Source organism: Chelonia mydas, chromosome 4 (assembly GCF_015237465.2).
Source record: "Chelonia mydas isolate rCheMyd1 chromosome 4, rCheMyd1.pri.v2, whole genome shotgun sequence".
NCBI classification, from domain to species: domain Eukaryota; kingdom Metazoa; phylum Chordata; order Testudines; family Cheloniidae; genus Chelonia; species Chelonia mydas.
The window spans coordinates 128,151,847-128,171,149 of NC_057852.1; positions in this window are offsets into that span (position 1 = coordinate 128,151,847).

The following is a 19,303-nucleotide window of genomic DNA, read 5'->3' on the forward strand; positions in this document are numbered from 1 at the left end:
GGAGGCTAGATCTGAAGGATGCTTGTCCCAAAGGGAAATATTAAGGGGAAATATCAGAGGGAATCCCTGAGAAAATGGCCTTTGGCTTATGTAAGGCTAGCCTCCTGTTTTAAGAGCCCTAATGCTTTTTCCACATAAGCAGGTGCAGATGTTTTCTGGCTTGTGCATGCCACGGGGCATCGGGTTTTAGCAGCAGTGTTATCGCTCTCATCAGATGATCCAAGTTCTCAGGCTCATCTCCTTCCAAGAATGCAACTGACTTCAAATGAGTTCAAAAGAAGCTTAGGTTTCAAGGTAACTGGAAGCTATTCAGTCAAAGCCAAGTGGTATAAAGTGAGGGGATCCTCATTCTACTTCCATGGAGGTGAGAGGCAAGTGGGAACATGAGAGGAGAGCTGAGAAAATGCGTGTCTTCTTCCCAGACACAAACAGGACTGCAAACTGGAAACAATTGCTACAAGACGCTTCAGAAATCATTACTTGCCAATGTTCTGCTTATAGCCAACCTACCCTTTTTGCCATCCATTATCTTTCCAAAGCTAACAGAAATAAACAGGCTCTAATTGCTCACCTCCAGTCCCCTTTTAGGATTGAGTGGGAGTGGGAAAGGAGGTCTCCTAAGGATCTTAGAAATTTGCATGTGGGGGAAGGGCAAGGAGTCAGGCCACATCAAATGAGGAGGGAGTCACTGAAGAGAAAATCTCCCAGGGAAATAAACTGCAAGGTCAGTGAATATTATTGTTTCTTGCTCTCCCCCATCTGTTCGTTGTATCTCAGCTTAGACTGTACGCTCTCTGGGGAAGGGCGCATCATTCCGTTGTGTGCATATGTACAGTGCCTAGCGCAAAGGGGCTCTGAGCCTAGTTTGGAGCATCTAGGCTCTACTGCAATGTTGCTACAACTACTGCTAATTATTTTATTGTTCAGAGGTCAGTTCAGTTTAGGTATGGGGAGTCAGGACTCCTGGGTTCTGTGCCCAGCTCCACCATTTACTCATTATGTCCTGAGGTTGGCAGTTCCACGACCACCACTCCCAAGAGAAGGAGGCGGGTGGTGGTGATCGGGGAATCTCTCCTCAGAGGGACTGAGTCATCTATCTGCCACCCTGACAGGGAAAACAGAGAAGTCTGCTGCTTACCAGGGGCTAAGATTTGCAATGTGACGGAGAGACTGCCGAGACTCATCAAGCCCTCAGATCGCTACCCCTTCCTGCTTCTCCACATGGGCACCAATGATACTGCCAAGAATGACCTTGAGCGGATCACTGCGGACTACGTGGCTCTGGGAAGAAGGATAAAGGAGTTTGAGGCGCAAGTGGTGTTCTCGTCCATCCTCCCCGTGGAAGGAAAAGGCTGGGGTAGGGACCGTCGAATCGTGGAAGTCAACGAATGGCTACGCAGGTGGTGTTGGAGAAAAGGCTTTGGATTCTTTGACCATGGGATGGTGTTCCATGAAGGAGGAGTGCTGGGCAGAGACAGGCTCCACCTAACGAAGAGAGGGAAGAGCATCTTTGCGAGCAGGCTGGCTAACCTAGTGAGGAGGGCTTTAAACTAGGTTCACCGGGGGAAGGAGACCAAAGCCCTGAGGTAAGTGGGCAAGTGGGATACCAGGAGGAAGCACAGGCAGGAACGTCTGTGAGGGGAGGGCTCCTATCTCATACTGAGAATGAGGGGCGATCAGCAGGTTATCTCAAGTGCCTATATACAAATGCACAAAGCCTTGGAAACACGCAGGGAGAACTGGAGGTCCTGGTGATGTCAAGGAATTATGACGTGATTGGAATAACAGAGACTTGGTGGGATAACTCACATGACTGGAGCACTGTCATGGATGGTTATAAACTGTTCAGGAAGGACAGGCAGGGCAGAAAAGGTGGGGCAGTAGCACTGTATGTAAGGGAGCAGTATGACTGCTCAGAGCTCTGGTATGAAACTGCAGAAAAACCTGAGTGTCTCTGGATTAAGTTTAGAAGTGTGAGCAACAAGAGTGATGTAGTGGTGGGAGTCTGCTATAGACCACCGGACTGGGGGATGAGGTGGATGAGGCTTTCTTCCAGCAACTCGCAGAAGCTACTAGATCGCACTCCCTGGTTCTCATGGGCGACTTTAATCATCCTGATATCTGCTGGGAGAGCACTACAGCGGTGCATAGACAATCCAGGAAGTTTTTGGAAAATGTAGGGGACAATTTCCTGATGCAAGTGCTGGAGGAGCCAACTGGGGGGGAGCTTTTCTTGACCTGCTGCTCACAAACCAGGAAGACTTAGTAGGGGAAGCAAAAGTGGACGGGAATCTGGGAGGCAGTGACCATGAGTTGGTCGAGTTCAGGATTCTGACACAGGGAAGAAAGGTAAGCAGCAGAATACGGACCCTGGACTTCAGGAAAGCAGACTTCGACTCCCTCAGGGAACTGATGGGTAGGATCCCCTGGGGGAATAACATGAAGGGGAAAGGAGTCCAGGAGAGCTGGCTGTATTTCAAGGAATCCCTATTGAGGTTACAGGGACAAACCATCCCGATGTGTCAAAAGAATAGTAAATATGGCAGGCGACCAGCTTGGCTTAACGGTGAAATCCTTGTGGATCTTAAACATAAAAAAGAAGGATACAAGAAGTGGAAGACTGGACAAATGACCAGGGAAGAGTATAAAAATATTGCTCGGGCATGTAGGAATGAAATCAGAAAGGCCAAATCACACCTTGAAGCTGCAGCTAGCAAGAGATGTTAAGAGTAACAAGAAGGGTTTCTTCAGGTATGTTGGCAACAAGAAGAAAGCCAAGGAAAGTGTGGGCCCCTTACTGAATGAGGGAGGCAACCTAGTGACAGAGGATGTGGAAAAAGCTAATGTACTCAATGCTTTCTTTGTCTCTGTCTTCACGAACAAGGTCAGCTCCCAGACTGCTGCGCTGGGCAACACAGCATGGGGAGTAGGTGGCCAGCCCTCTGTGGAGAAAGAGGTGGTTAGGGACTATTTAGAAAAGCTGGACGTGCACAAGTCCATGGGGCCGGATGCGTAGCATCCGAGAGTGCTAAAGGAATTGGCGGCTGTGATTGCAGAGCCATTGGCCATTATCTTTGAAAACTCGTGGCGAACGGGGGAAGTCCCGGGTGACTGGAAAAAGGCTAATGTAGTGCCCATCTTTAAAAAAGGGAAGAAGGAGGATCCTGGGAACTACAGGCCAGTCAGCCTCACCTCAGTCCCCGGAAAAATCATGGAGCAGGTCCTCAAGGAATCTATCCTGAAGCACTTACACGAGAGGAAAGTGATCAGGAACAGTCAGCATGGATTCACCAAGGGAAGGTCATGCCTGACTAATCTAATCGCCTTCTATGATGAGATTACTGGTTCTGTGGATGAAGGGAAAGCAGTGGATGTATTGTTTCTTGACTTTAGCAAAGCTTTTGACACGGTCTCCCACAGTATTCTTGTAAGCAAGTTAAAGAAGCATGGGCTGGATGAATGCACTATAAGGTGGGTAGAAAGTTGGCTAGATTGTCGGGCTCAACGGGTAGTGATCAATGGCTCCATGTCTAGTTGGCAGCCAGTATCAAGTGGAGTGCCCCAAGGGTCGGTCCTGGGGCCGGTTTTGTTCAATATCTTCATAAATGATCTGGAGGATGGTGTGGATTGCACTCTCAGCAAATTTGCGGATGATACTAATCTAGGAGGAGTGGTAGATATGGTAGCAGGTAGGGATAGGATACAGAGGGACCTAGACAAATTGGAGGATTGGGCCAAAAGAAATCTGATGAGGTTCAACAAGGATAAGTGCAGGGTCCTGCACTTAGGACGGAAGAATCCAATGCACCTCTACAGACTAGGGACCGAATGGCTAGGCAGCAGTTCTGCGGAAAAGGACCTAGGGGTGACAGTGGACGAGAAGCTGGATATGAGTCAACAGTGTGCCCTTGTTGCCAAGAAGGCCAATGGCATTTTGGGATATATAAGGAGGGGCATAGCCAGCAGATCGAGGGACGTGATCGTTCCCCTCCATTCGACATTGGTGAGGCCTCATCTGGAGTACTGTGTCCAGTTTTGGCCCCACACTACAAGAAGGATGTGGATAAATTGGAGAGAGTCCAGCGAAGGGCAACAAAAATGGTTAGGGGTCTGGAACACATGATTTATGAGGAGAGGCTGAGGGAACTGGGATTGTTTAGTCTGCAGAAGAGAAGAATGAGGGGGGATTTGATAGCTGCTTTCAACTACCTGAGAGGTGGTTCCAAAGAGGATGGTTCTAGACTATTCTCAGTGGTAGAAGATGACAGGACAAGGAGTAATGGTCTCAAGTTGCAGTGGGGGAGGTTTAGGTTGGATATTAGGAAAAACTTTTTCACTAAAAGGGTGGTGAAACATTGGAATGCGTTAGCTAGGGAGGTGGTAGAATCTCCTTCCTTCGAAGTTTTTAAGGTCAGGCTTGACAAAGCCCTGGCTGGGATGATTTAATTGGGGATTGGTCCTGCTTTGAGTAAGGAGTTGGACTAGATGACCTCCTGAGGTCTCTTCCAACCCTGATATTCTATGATTCTATGATTCTATGATTATGTGACCTTGTGGCAAGTCACTTAACCTCTCTCTGCCTCATTATTCCTTATGATACACTCTGCACCCAGAAGCCCAAGTCAGGATTGGGGCCCCATTATGCTAGTGGTTGTACACAGAGTAAAAGACAGGCCCTGCCCCGGGGAGCTTACAATCAAACAAGACCCAAACAGGTTTCCCAAACTAATTGTTCCTATTAGCTGCTGATGCTGATAGGGGCAGGAAGGGGGTGAGGCAACCTGGGTTCAATATGGCACATGGGTGTATACCAGCTGTTTCTGAGCCCCGTGTAAAACGAGGACCACAACACCGGATGCACCATCCCCAGGAGGGTGCTGTGAGGCTTACCTAGCGACTATATAGAACACTGAGACCACAGGCTGAATGCTGCCGTGATAGGACAAAGTATTATGATCCACAATACAGTGCGTAAAACCTGAATCATCTGAGCCGGATTCCTCTGAAAACCTGTCAGTCAAAATGAGGTCACCTCACTCAACATGCATCATTCGCAGTAAATGGGCCTGATTTATCTGAATTAATTTCATGTCCCCCATGCCACCAAGAGAAATCGAGGTTTCACTGCAATTCTATTCAGACAAAATGCCTTTAGAGGAGGGATAATAAGGGTTCTACCAGCTAGAGGTGTCTCTTTATTTACAGTATAAACAGTTTCTCTACTGGGGCTCTGGAAAGGAACCACACATTTGTATGGTGAAATCCCTTCACACTGTATGTGGTTTTCTCACATGATCTGCACTGTTGCAATATGGCAGGTGTACTCATTATCCCTCTGTCTCCACAGGCACAGTACAGCAAGGACCTAGCTCAGGCTTTCCACCAAGGTGTTAAGAATTAGGGAAATGCAGCAGCTCCGCTCAGTTTAACCAATAGGGCAGTTTAACCTTTGACACTCTGTTTCTCTCCTATGTTAAGTGTTTAACTAACTTTTTTTTTTCTTCTTCATTTTTACTTGCACGTAGTTGAACCGGTACGATGTTTTTTCTTAATTTGGAGGAATTTATTTATCCATTTTTGTTGCTTTCCCCTAAGATTTCTCATTACCCAGGAGCCACATATGGGGAAAAAAGTAGTGTTCACTTTCTACTCCGCTCACAATCCAGGCTCAGTTACAACACCCGATAGAAATACCACATGCAATGGATTCTGCAGATCTTTGTAATATATGGCTGTCTCTCCTCTTGTACATGTTCTTTGATCAGCAGTGATACATTAACAATATTAGGTTTCAGAGTAGCAGCCGTGTTAGCCTGTATTCGCAAAAAGAAAAGGAGTACTTGTGGCACCTTAGAGACTAACCAATTTATTTGAGCATAAGCTTTCGTGAGCTACAGCTTACTTCATTGGATGCGTAAAGTGGAAAATACAGTGAGGAGATTTATATACACACAGACCATGAAAAAATGGGTGTTTATCATACACATTGTAAGGAGAGTGATCACTTAAGATGAGCTATTACCAGCAGGAGAGTGGGGTGGGGGGAGAGAAAACCTTTTGAAGTGATAATCAAGGTGGGCCATTTCCAGCACATTTCCAGGAGTTAACAAGAACGTCTGAGTATTTAAAGTGTTATCATTAGGCACCAGGGTCAACACTGAGTGGCAATGAATGGGAAATGTTTACACACCTCTCTGGGCTACAGCTTCAAGGCTATCACCACAACATTAATTATAATAACCAAAAGACAACGAACCTGATTCTCCACTGCCTTGCACCCTGTGGAGTTATTCATGCCTGTACAAAGTGTGTGAAACTCATTAGCCCAAGTGTAATTGACTGCCCAAGGGACAAGGGAATGGACAATCAGGCCCCGTGTTCAACAAACCTTTCAACTGTGGAGTATGAGATAGCAGCCACCAAGGAAAAGGACTGTCTCATGAGCTGCTGGGAAACAAGCCACCCCACTGATACCTAACAGGCACTAGGGACAACAGTGAATTGTCTCAAAATGGCATCTGGGGACTGATGTACAGGTGCGAATAACTCCACAGGGTGCAAGGCCGAGGTGAATCAGGTTCGTTGTCTTTTGGTTATTATAACCAATGTTGTGATGACAGTCTGAGTCTTCAGTCAGCTTAGAGTTGTAGCCCACAGAGGAATATAAACATTTTTCAAAAGCATGGATAACACATCGACATTACAGAGATTTCATTAAATCAGTTTCACTTGTCTACACATGAAAATTGTTTTGGATTAAGGAAGGCTGCGAATTTAAAGCACAATAGCTATTCCACAATAACTCCATGTGTGGACACTCTTGTTCTGGGGTAAGAGTGCCTGGTTCCTGCCTAGTTTACCCCTCTTTGGGTATGTCTACACTATGAAATTAGGTCAATCTTATAGAAGTCAACTTTTAGAAATCGATTTTATACAGTCAATTGCGTATGTCCACACTAAGCACATTAAGTCGGCGCAGTGCATCCACAGTACCAGGGCTAGCATCGACTTTCGGAGCATTGCACTGTGAGTAGCTATCCCACAGTTCCCACGGTCTCCACTGCCCATTGGAATTCTGGGTTGAGCTCCCAATGCCTGATGGGGCAAAAACATTGTCGCAGGTGGTTTTGGGTACATGTCGTCAGTCGCCCCTCCCTCCGTGAAAGCAATGGCAGACAATCGTTCTGCGCCTTTTTTCCATGCAGACACCATACTGCTGTCAGCAGATGGTGCAGTAGGACTGCTAATCGTCATCGTCATCTACCACTTCCGCTGCAACTCTGCTCTGCTGCTCTTGTCTCCATAGCAAATTTCCCCATGTTGTCTGTCATGTGCTTCCGGGTACTTGTGTTCTTCCTCAGAAAATGTGCGCGGTGCTAACCATCGTCTTCCACCGCTTCCGCTGCAACTCTGCTCTCTTGCAGATGCCAGACCACGGCAAGCATGGAGCCCGCTCAGCTCACCTCTGCTGTTGTGAGTATTGCAAATACCTTGCACATTATCCTGCAGTATGTGCAGAACCTGCAAAAGCAGGAGAGGCGGCGACTACAGCGCGATCATGATAGTGATGAAGACATGGACACAGACTTCTCTCAAAGCATGGGCCCTGGCAATTTGGACATCATGGTGGTAATGGGGTAGGTTCATGCCATGGAATGCCGATTCTGGGCCCGGGAAACAAGCACAGAGTGGTGGGACCGCATTGTGTTGCAGGTCTGGGATGATTCCCAGTGGCTGTGAAACTTCCACATGTGTAAGGGCACTTTCATGGAACTTTGTGACTTGCTTTCCTCTGCCCTGAAGTGCAAGAATACCAAGATGAGAGCAGCCCTTACAGTTGAGAACTGAGTGGTGATAGCCCTCTGGAAGCTTGCAACGCCAGACAGCTACCCGTCAGTCGGGAATCAATTTGGAGTGGGTAATTCTACTGTGGGGGCTGCTGTGATCCAAGTAGCCAACGCAATCACTGAGCGGCTGCTATCAAGGGTAGTGACTCTGGGAAATGTGCAGGTCATAGTGGGTGGCTTTGCTGTAATGGGGTTCCCTAACTGCGATGGGGTGATAGAGGAATGCATATCCCTATCTTGGGACCGGACCACCTTGGCAGCCAGTACATAAACCGCAAGGGGTACTTTTCAATGGTGCTGCAAGCACAGGTGGATTACAAGGGACGTTTCACCGACATCAACGTGGGATGGCCGGGAAAGGTGCATGATGCTCGCATCTTCAGGAACTCTGGTCTGTTTGAACAGCTGCAGGAAGGAACTTATTTCCCAGACCAGAAAATTACTGTTGGAGATGTTTAAATGCCTATAGTTATCCTTGGGGACCCAGCCTACCCCTTAATGCCCTGGCTCATGAAGCCATACACAGGCACCCTAGACAGTAGAAAGGGCAGTTCAACTATAGGCTGAGCAAGTGCAGAATGGTGGTAGAATGTGCATTTGGACATTTAAAAGCGCGCTGGCGCAGTTTACTGACTAGGTTAGACCTCAGCTAAACCAATATTCCCATTGTTATTGGTGCTTGCTGTGTGCTCCACAATATCTGTGAGAGTAAGGGGGAGATATTTATGGTGGGTTGGGAGATTGAGGCAGATCGCCTGGAGGCTGATTACATGCAGTCAGACACCAGGGCGATTAGAAGAGCACAGCTGGGCGCCCTGCGCATCAGAGAAGCTTTGAAAACCTGTTTCATGACTGGCCAGGCTATGGTATGACAGTTCTGTTTGTTCTGTTTGTTTCTCCTTGATGAAAACCTGCCCCCTTGGTTGACTCTACTTCCCTGTAAGCCAACCGACCTTCTCCCTTTGATCACCACTTTCAGAGGCAATAAAGTCATTATTGTTTCAAAATCATGCATTCCTCATTAATTCATCACACAAATCAGGGGAAAACTTGCAAGGTAGCCCGAGAGGAGTGGGGAGGAGGGAAGGACAAGGCCATACTACAGTTCAAAACTTATTGAACGCCAGCCTTCTGTTGCTTGGGCAATGCTCTGGGGTGGAGTGGCTGAGTGCCGGTAGCCTCCCCGCCCCGTGTTCTTGGGCGTCTGGGTGAGGAGGATATGGAACTTGGGGAGGAGGGCAGGCAGTTATACAGGGGCTGCAGCGGCGGTCTGTGCTCCTGCTGCCTTTCCTGCAGCTCCATCAGATGCTTGAGCATGTCAGTTTGCTCCCCCATTAGATTCAGCATTGCATCCTGTCTCCTTTCATTGCGCTCCTCCATCCTCTCATCACATTCCTCCCTTCTCTCATAGTGTTCAGTTAATGCTTTCCTGGTCTCTGCCATTGTTTGCCTCCACACATTCTGCTGAGCTTTTTCAGTGTGGGAGGACTGCACGAGCTCTGAGAACATTTCATCGTGAGTGCGTTTTTTTCACCTTCTAATCTGCACTAGTCTCTGGGACGGAGATGATAGGGGGAGCATAGAAACATTTTCAGCTGTGAGAGGAAAAAAAGGGAGAGTAGTATGTAAAAAGATACATTTTAAAGAACAAAGGAAAGACTATTTCACACTGAATCAAGCAATTCACATTATATAGCACATGTGCTTTTGGTCCAAGGTCGCATTTTGCCTGTTATATTGAGTGCCTGCCGTTTTGGTGTGAAACATCACATACGCTCGGCTGGGCAACAGAATTCGGCTTGCAGGCAACCATGGTAAGGCAAAGGGTTTTGGCTTCTTCAACCTTCATAACATGTGGGAACAGTTTCAAACAGCAGTGCCCTCCTTTCCCATACCAAGCAAAGCCCGTTGGGTTGGCCATTTAAAAGGAGGGGCTGCGGTTTTAGGGTGAATGTGCAGCACAACCCAACCCCCCCTCATCTTCCAATTCTCTGGGATGATCGCTTCACACCCCCACCCCACCTCCACAGCGTGGCTAGTATCAGACAAACGCAAACAGCTCAGCATGAATGGGCCTCCCCCACTGCGTGGCTAACAGTGGGGATGATTTATTTCCAGCCAAAGGCAAACAGTCCTGCAGGAACGGGCACCTCTGAATGTCCCCTTAAACAAATTTCCCGTATTTGAAACAGGTGACCATGAATGATATCACTCTCCTGAGGCTAACACAAAGAGATAGAGAACGGATGTTGCTTGAATGCCACCAAAGCCCGGGCTAATTCGCTGCAATGCTTTGTTCTGCTATGATTCCAGACTACTTGCTACTGGCTTGGCGTGGTAAAAGTGGCCTACCATGGAGGACGGAATAAGGCTGACCTCCCCAGAAACCTTCTGCAAAGGCTTTTAGAGTACCTCCAGGAGAGCTTCATGGAGATGTCCCTGGAGGATTCTCGCTCCATCCCCACACACGTTAACAGACTTTTCCAGTAGCTATACTGGCCGCGAATGCATCCCAAGTCTTCGGGGCAAATGAATCATTAAACACGCCTGCTTTTAAACTCTGTATTATATTTACAAAGGTACACTCACCAGAGGTGCCCTCTCTGGCTTCATGGTCCGGGAGCCTGCCTTGGGTGGTTGGGATGGTATTGGCTTCAGGGTGATGAACAGTTCCTGGCTGCTGGGGAAAAGGGATTCTCCGCTTGCCTGCTGGGCGCTATCCTCAACCTCCTCCTCCTCCTCCTCATCATCTTCCTCATCCACAAAATTCTTATCCCTGTTGCTTGAGACTCCCCCCTTGCAGGTGTCCACGGACAGTGGTGGGGTAGTGGTAGGGGCGCTTCCTAGAACTGCATGCAGCTCATCGTAGAAGTGGCATGTATGGGGCTCTGACCCGGAGCGACTGTTTGCATCCTTTGTTTTTTGGTAGGCTTGCCTCAGCTCCTTAACTTTCACACGGCACTGCTGTGCATCCCTGTTGTAGCCTCTGTCCATCATGCCCTTAGAGATTTTGGCAAATATATTGGCATTTCGTCTTTTGGAACGGAGTTCTCCCTGCACGGATTCTTCTTCCCATACAGCGATCAGATCCAGTATCTCCCGTTTGGTCCCCTTTTGCAATTCTGGGACTCCATGGTCACCTGTGCTGATGAGCTCTGCATGGTCACCTGTGCTGATCAGCTCGCCACGCTGGCCAAACAGGAAATGAAATTCAAAAGTTCCTGGGGCTTTTCCTGACTACCTGGCCAGTGCATCTGAGTTGAGAGTGCTGTCCAGAGCAGTCACAATGGAGCACTCTGGGATAGCTCTTGGAGGCCAATACCGTTGAATTGCGTCCACACTACCCCAAATTCGACCAAGCAAGGTCAATTTTAGCGCTACTCCCCTCGCCGGGGAGGAGTACAGAAATCGATTTTAAGAGCCCTTTAAGTCGATAAAACAGGCTTGGTCATGTGGAGGGTTAAATTCACCTAACGCTGCTAAATTCAACTTAAACTCATAGTGTAGACCACGGCTTTGAAAGTGGATTAAGCTAAACAGGATCAAGGCTCTCTTATTCCAGGACAAGAGTGTCCACACAGAGTTTTTCTGGAATAGCTATTCCCAGATAACTTCATCTGTAGACAAGTAAATCAATTTAGTTAAACCAGTGCAACTGATTTGTGTGAAAACTGATTTAACCTGAACAGTTTGAACAGAGGCCATGTCTACACTTTGGGGACTATAGTGGCATAGCTACCGGGCATACATAGCAAGACCCCATAACATAGGTCCAGCCTATAACAGGGGTCGGCAACCTTTTAGAAGTGGTGTGCTGAGTCTTCATTTAGTCACTTTAATTTAAGGTTTCGCGTGCCAATAATACATTTTAACGTTTTTTAGAAGGTCTCTCTCTATAAGTCTCTATATTATAGAACTAAACTATTGTCATATGTAAACAAGGTTTTCAAAATGTTTAAGAAGCTTCATTTAAAATTAAATTAAAATGCTGATCTTACGCTGCCAGCCCACTCAGCCCGCTGCCAGCCTGGGTTTCCATTCAGCTAGGCCGGCAGCGGGCTGAGCGGCGCTGGTGGCCGGGACCCCGGCTGGCAAGGGGCAGGCAGCCAGAACCCCAGACCGGCAGCGGGCTAAGTGGGGCCGGCAGCCAGGACCCTGGCTGGCAAGGGGCAGGCAGCCAGAACCCCAGACCGGCAGTGGGCTGAGCGGGGCCGGCGGCTGGGACCCCCAAACTGGCAGTGGGCTGAGCGGCTCAGCCTGCTGCCGCTCAGCCTGCTGTCCGTCTGAGCTTCCATCCGCCGGCTCCTGCCAGCCAGGGTCCCGGCTGCTGGCCCCGCTCAGCCCGCTGCCGGTCTGGAGTCCCAGCCCTGTCCACATGGAGTAGGTACCTACCTTCTCCCTGGGTCTAGCCATTCTCTTCCTCTCTCTGCACTAAGATGAGGGTGGAAGTGCACTGAGCACAGGGCTGGGGGTGAAGGAGCAGGCTGGGGGTTGGGGTGCAGGGTCTGTCCAGGAGCTAGAATGAGGGAGGGGGCTCAGGGTTGGGGCAGGAGGTTTGGGTGTGGAATGCTTACCTGGGCAGTTCCCATTTGGTGTGAGGGGTGCAGGTGGGAATGGGGGTGTGTGTGTGCAGGAGCTCCTGTTTGGTGCTCAGGGTGGGAGTGGGGGTGTGGGGGGTGCAAGAGTCAGGGCATGGGGTGTGGGGGGACTGGGTTTGTGTGGGGGGTGTCAGAGTCAGGGCAGGGGTTGTGGGGGGGGTGCAGGGGTCAGGGTACAGGGCTAGGGTGTGTGGGGGGTGCAGAGGTGAGGGCAGAGGGCTGGGTGTGTGGGGGGGGATGCAGGGGTCAGGGCAGAGGGCTGGGGGTGTGGGCTGGGGTCATGGGGGTGAGGGCAGAGGACTGGGTGTGTGTGAGGAGGGTTCAGGGGTCAGGGCAGAGGGCTGGGGGTGTGGGCTGGGGTCATGGGGGTGCTCCCAGCCCCCTGCCCTGAGCGGCTCATGGCAGGGGGCTGGAGGGGATATGCCCTGATTCCACCCCCTTCCCCAAGGTCCCAGGAGCAGAGAGCGCACTGCGGCTCCGCTTTTCCCTCTCCCACTCGGGAGCAAGGGCTGTCAGCTGATTGGCCACAGGGAGGGAGAGAAGGAGGGGCAGGAACCCAGCATGCTGGGGGAAGAGGCAGGGGGAGGGGGAAGCTTGCCTGCCCTGCAAGGAGAGAGCGGTGGGCGGGGGGCGGAAAAGAGCGGGCTGGGCCGGGCAGGATTTTTAGTGGCACGCTGCTGTCTGCCCAGGTCCAGCAGGCCGCAGTGTGCCATTAAAAATTGGCTCGCGTGCCGTGTTTGGCACGTGTGCCATAGGTTGCCGACTCCTGGCCTAGAAGGACAGAGGGATGTTTCAGAGGTGGATTTTTCACACCCTGAGCAATGTAACTATGTCAACCTAAATTTTAAGTGTAGACCAGGCCTCAGTTCAGAAACCAATTTAAGTCTGATCTATACACAGCTTTTGAACCAATATAACTGTATTCGCTGCGGGTGTGATGCTTTACTGATATAGTTATACTGGTATAATCCTTAGTGTGCATGCAGTTATATTGGTCTTATACCCCTATAGCTTCCCCTTACCATACAGGAATAAGCTAGATCACGATAAGCACTTTTATACTGGTCTAACTGCGTCTACCCTGTTGGGGGGTAGCGGGAGGGTTTGTGCCTCTTTAATTACACTGGTATAGTTAAAGCACTATAACTTGTGTTTAGACAAGGCCTTAGGGTGCCTACAGGGGAGACTGAGGTTATATATTATATTTTTTTGTTGCCTTTAGATTTAGGATATCTTAAAAAGAGGCAAAATAAGATTAAAAGATGTTGCTCCTACAGCTATTAAACACACACACACACACAGAAGCCGTGTGAAAAGGAAAACGTCTTCCAGCAGGATACAAAGATACCAGACTAGCTTTGAACTTGGGGAAACTCCACAGCATAACTGAGTGTGCTGCCAACAAACCACAGGTGTACATACCACAGGAGCAGGTGAAAGAAAGGGAAGGCCTGATTCCACAGCCCCTCTGCACCCCAAACTCTCGCTGGAGCCAGTAGGAGCTCGGAGTGAACAAAGAGGGATCAGGCCTGGAATGTGGTGACAAAATGGGTGAACTCCAAGAGGCCTCATGTGCGACCCCATATTGTGAACTCCCTGTATCCGTCTTACTTTAAAGGTAATAGGGCCAGATTCTACCCTGCTCTACCTCACATGCAGTCACACTGACAGAGAAAAATTTAACCCAGCCAAGAAAAAGATTGTTTATTTATTCTCTCACAGTGATGTCCAGATCTAACTGCTGCCACTGCAGACTCAGCCAGGGATCTGAAGATCAAGCTGTGCTCTTCCTGCCTCTTACATCCTCCGCTGAGGTACCAAGTCTGGGAATGGGACTTACATGGCCATTTTGTTTTGATGTGTCAGGTAGAATAGGATTCAGCTCGCTTTTCTGCAGATGTGTGGGCTCCAAAATTCAGCCATTAAACCTTATGTGTATAATGTGTGTATAATTATGTGTATAATTACACACACATATATCTATAACTATAATTGTGTGTATAATTAATAACCAATTATGAAACCAGAGAGTCACAAATATGGGGTGGGACGGGACCTCAACAGGTAATTTAGTCCAGCACCCAGCGCTGAGGCAGGACCAATCAAACCTAAACCATCCATGACAGGTGTTTGTCCAACCTGTTCTTTAAAGCCTCCAGTGATGGGGATTCCACAACCTCCCTTGGAAGCCTGTTCCAGAGCGTAGCGAACCTTCTAGTGAGAAAGTTTTTCCTGATGTCTAACCTAAAACTCTCTTTTGCAGATTAAGCCAAACGTTACTTCTTGTCCTAACTTGTCAGTGCACATGAAGAACAATTGATCACTATCCTCTTCGTAACTACTCTTAACGTATTTGAAGACTGTGATCTGGTCCCCTTTTGGTCTTCTTTTCTCAAGACTACACATGACCAGGTTTTTAAACTTTTCCTTATAAGTCAGGTTTTCTAAACCCTTCATCATTTGTTGTTGTTGTTGTTGCTCTTCTCTGGACTTTCTCCAATTTGTCCACATCTTTCTTAAAGTGTGGGGCTCAGAACTGGACACAGAATTCGAGCTGAGGCCTCCCCAGTGCCATGGAGAGAGGGGCAATTGCCTCCCGTGTCTTACCCCCTCCAGTGACATTAATCGTTTTTTTGCGACTGCATCACATTGTTGACTCATTTTATATTTGTGATCCACTAGAATCCCCAGGTCCTTTTCAGCAATACTACTGGCTAGCCAGTTATTCCCCATTTTGTAGCTGCACGTTTGATGTTTCCTTCCTAAAATGTAGTACTTTGCACTACCTGGATTACGTTGTACTTTGCATTAATATATTATTTGTTATTATTTGCATCGTGGTAGTACCTATCATCCCCAATCACAGACTGTGCGAGGCATTGCAAGCACACATATTCTTTTAAATGATTTGTTTGCTTGTAAAAGGTACCAGACTGATAGTGGGGCAGACTGAGGCCTTGGTTACATGGAAACTGGAGCTGAAAAAACTAGGGGCTTATGTATGTGCACACAGAAATTGAACTGGATTTACTTACATTGGTTTAGCTAAACTGGTGCAGTTTTTGTGTGAACTCTGATATTGGTTTAAAACTAGTTCTAGCATTTTAACTTGAGCCTTAAACTGGCAGATGCAAGTTAAACAATATAAGCCAGGTTTTAACCAGTAGACGTGCCCCCACAAAGCTGTACTTGTTTAAGTTGATATAAAAATTACACTTTTAATTAAACCAGTACTACTTTTTGTGCAGAAGAGGCTTAAAGCAGTTATAATTCACATCTTTAGTTATCTCAGTGTAGCGTGGACAATAAGGCCCAGAGCCCTAAGGATATTTAGGTGCCCCTATGAGAGTTAGACACCTAAATACCTTTGAGGATCTGGCCATAACATCCTGTCTATGCATAAAAGTTGTAGAGATTTAACTATGCTGGTCGAGTTAAAGCGGTATGTTTCCCCATCCCCACCATGTGGGCACAGTTCTTTTTCTTAGCATGTGAGCAATGTGCCTCAGGTGACTGGGATTAATCACCGAATTTGGGCCGCTGGTTGGATCATTAGCCTCCCCGGCTTGGGCGGGGTACTGATGGGGAGCGTGATGTGAATGCTGATCCGTGCCCTCCTGGGCACAGTTATACAAGAACAAAGAGAGGTTACGCATTCCCATATGGGAGGGGGAATAAGCTATACTGGATAAGGCACTTTTATACTAGAGCCCAGGTGTAAACGCGTGCAACTCCATTAACTTCAATGGAATGGTGACTGCTTTCAGCAGATCTGTATTTGGCCCTATGACTTGCAGGCACAAAAGGCCTGATCGCCAGCCCTTTGGAGACAATGGAAAGATGCCCACTGACTTCAACAGGATTTGGATCAAGCCCGGTGGGAGCTAATATGCTGCAGAAGGAGAGACCATTTTCATGGAGTCGCGTTTCTGACTTTACAAGAATTTGTAAAGGGTCTAATCAAGCACTGCATCCCTGCGCAATGGGCCACCTGAAAGGGGTGGTGCTTGTGCAGAAAAATTTGCTACTGTGAAATCAGTGGAAAGTTAGTAAGGACTGAGGGCCATAGGTTTGCCCCACAGAACTAAAGCCCTATAACAGGTCTGCTGCCATTCTCTAAGGTTTCTTTTACCCAGCTATTTTCTCACAGGGGCATGCATGGGGGCAGGGGGAAGCAGGGGCATGGGCCTCCCAGTAATTGTTGGGGGCACTGAACTCCTCCTGCCACAGAGCTGTGGGGGTGGTGGGGAGGATAGCTAATGTGATGCCAATTTTTGAAAGGACATCCCGGTTAGGGCTGGCCGGAAAGGAGAATTCCGTTTTGCGAAATATGGTGCGGTTTTAGAATTTGGTTTCCCTCTGCACTGGGAGGAAACTTTCGTGAACTGAAATTTTTTCATGAAAAATTAGAGTGAGACTCACCCTAGGACAGTCAGGGGCCCAGTGGTTGAGGTGCACCCCTAGGGTGGGTGTGAGCCAGGTGCAAGCTTCATCTCCTACGTTTCAGGCGAGTGGACTTTTGTCTGTTCTGGGTGGGTCTCTCTCTCTCTCTCTCTCTCTCTCTCTCCCAGAAAGTCCATCCTGCACTTGAGAAATAATTTGGATAAACTGGCATTTTCCAATGAAAAATCCCCACAAAATTCATGCCCAGCTCTAGTCACAGCCCAAAGGTGCTGAGAGCTGCCGTCTTTCAAAGACAAACATAGGCCTATTGAGGCTCATGCCTAGTGCTCTGTGTGTATTTGGCTTTGATTTAGAGCAGCAGCTGGCAAGCAGCTGGGTTGCAGGGGAGCATCAGGAAGGAGAGGAGCCCAGGTCACGGGAACCCTAAGCTGGTTGGCACACATTTAGCAGCTGCAGCTGTGGTGGGCGGTCTAAGGGAAATGGTGCTGCACTGGTTGTGCTCAGTGGAGTAGCAGTGGGCTGGATGTTGTGGAGGCGGGGAGTGAAGAGACAGGTCTGGGACGCTGAAGACTAGCAGGGTCATGGGAGAAGTCCAGAGCCCATGGGCAAAGAGAATCAGCTCTGTGAAAAGAGATGGCTGCAGAGGAGTGGGAGCAGTGGGACCCTTTGATCTTCATGCCATTGCTGACGGACCACTAAAGGCATGTTTTCACTGCAGTTAACTCAGGTGACCAGTACTGGGTTAGCCTGACTGGGTTAGCCTACCCCGGGTGTGAGCACCTATCCTTCAAAGGCATATCCCATGGTTCTTTGTGCCCGCAGGAAACTGAGCTGCTCTATGATTCTTCCCCAGTGACTCAGGAAAGGACTTGTCTGGCCCTCTGGGCACATGGGAAGAACTGGGGGAAGGCACAGGGGATTATCAGCACATGCGTGGTTTAGCCTCTGTCTAGATTTCCCAAAGTGGGTGGGTTCTGGACAGAATGAAAGCAACACTCGGGCTTGAGCCTACATCCCCAGACAGGCCAGCTAACTCGGGTTGAAAGCACCACTAAACTCAGCCAGAGGGTTTGGTGTGTGGATGGGAGCTGGGTTGTGGGCAACACCTGAGTAAAAGCATGAGTTAATTCTGCAGTGCTAACAGATTAAGAATATGGCAGATGGTACATGAAATTGTAGGGCCTATTGATCCAGCCTGACAAATAGTAAGTTTTATTTTCTGGCCCTACATTAAATAAGGGCTATGCCAGCCAATTGCCACCTGGGTGACAGTGAACAAATGGCAAACACAACTGGATTAAAAGCTTCCCGCCCTGAGAATATTCTTCCAAGTTTCAGTCCAATGCTGATTTTGACAAATGGCTCCTTTCTCTACAACAGACCGATCCAAGCTCTCAGAACCTGAACATCCCTGAACGTAGGCCTTTGGGTTTGAAAGCTAGACCCACATTTTGCTGCTTTGGATTTTCCAGCTATTATTTTGGCCATTAACCCATGGCTAACAGGACCCCCTAGCTTCCCCTGCTGGATTTTGCAAGAGCAGCTAAGGAGCAGACATCCCCCTCCTTACTGGGAAACAAACGCAAAGCAGAGGAGTGATCTTTGGGTGCGAAAAGCTCACAGCTTTTTTGGTCTAACTGGTAGTGAAATAATGTCATAATCTGAACACAGCAGCATTAATTAGCTTAAAAAAATGAAGAGAAAATCCCCTTTTTCTTTGCAGTGAGAGGGAAGTCGTCTGGGTGCTGTGTGGACCAAACACCTGTTGCCCCGAGGGGGAGTGAGTTGCCTGAAGATGCATGAAAAGTGTTTCCCAGAATGGAACATGTTGAAAACCTAAAAGGAAAAAAAATGGCTGACGAGATACATGAATATTAAGATGATTATAGTGCTTAATAAAGCGCCACACGGGGAGAACAATAACCGGTATTGTTGGCAAGCCTGATTTCTGCTTCCCCTTGATTTTTATGGCTCGATAACAATCGCAGTATCTGTTTAATGATCATTGGCTCAGCATCTCTTGCAGCCAGGTAGAGCCACACGCATTCCAGACGCGACTTTGATGTCTGTCTTAAAGCACAAACCTGCCAGCTCCACGCAGGCTTCACAGAAATGAGACTCCTTTCGTGTGGAGGTTTGCAGGTAGGGGGGTGGGGAGAGCCAGGCACTGTCTGTGCAGCTTCACACTGCTAAGCTTCTCTCCTTACCAAGCAAAGAGAAGCTACTTGATGCCAGCGGGCCGGGATTACCTGGGTTTGCACCTGGAGGTGCCACCAGAGGGGCCCAATCCTGCAAGTAGCTGAGCGCTTCCTGTGAGAGGCGAAGTGCCCTTCAACCGCTGTGGGTGCCTCAGAGGATCAGGCCCACTCTTGCAGCAGCTCTCAGACACCACAGTCCTCATCATCCTCATTGTGGCAAATCCCAAAGGGACATGGTGTCCTTGCAAATTGAGCC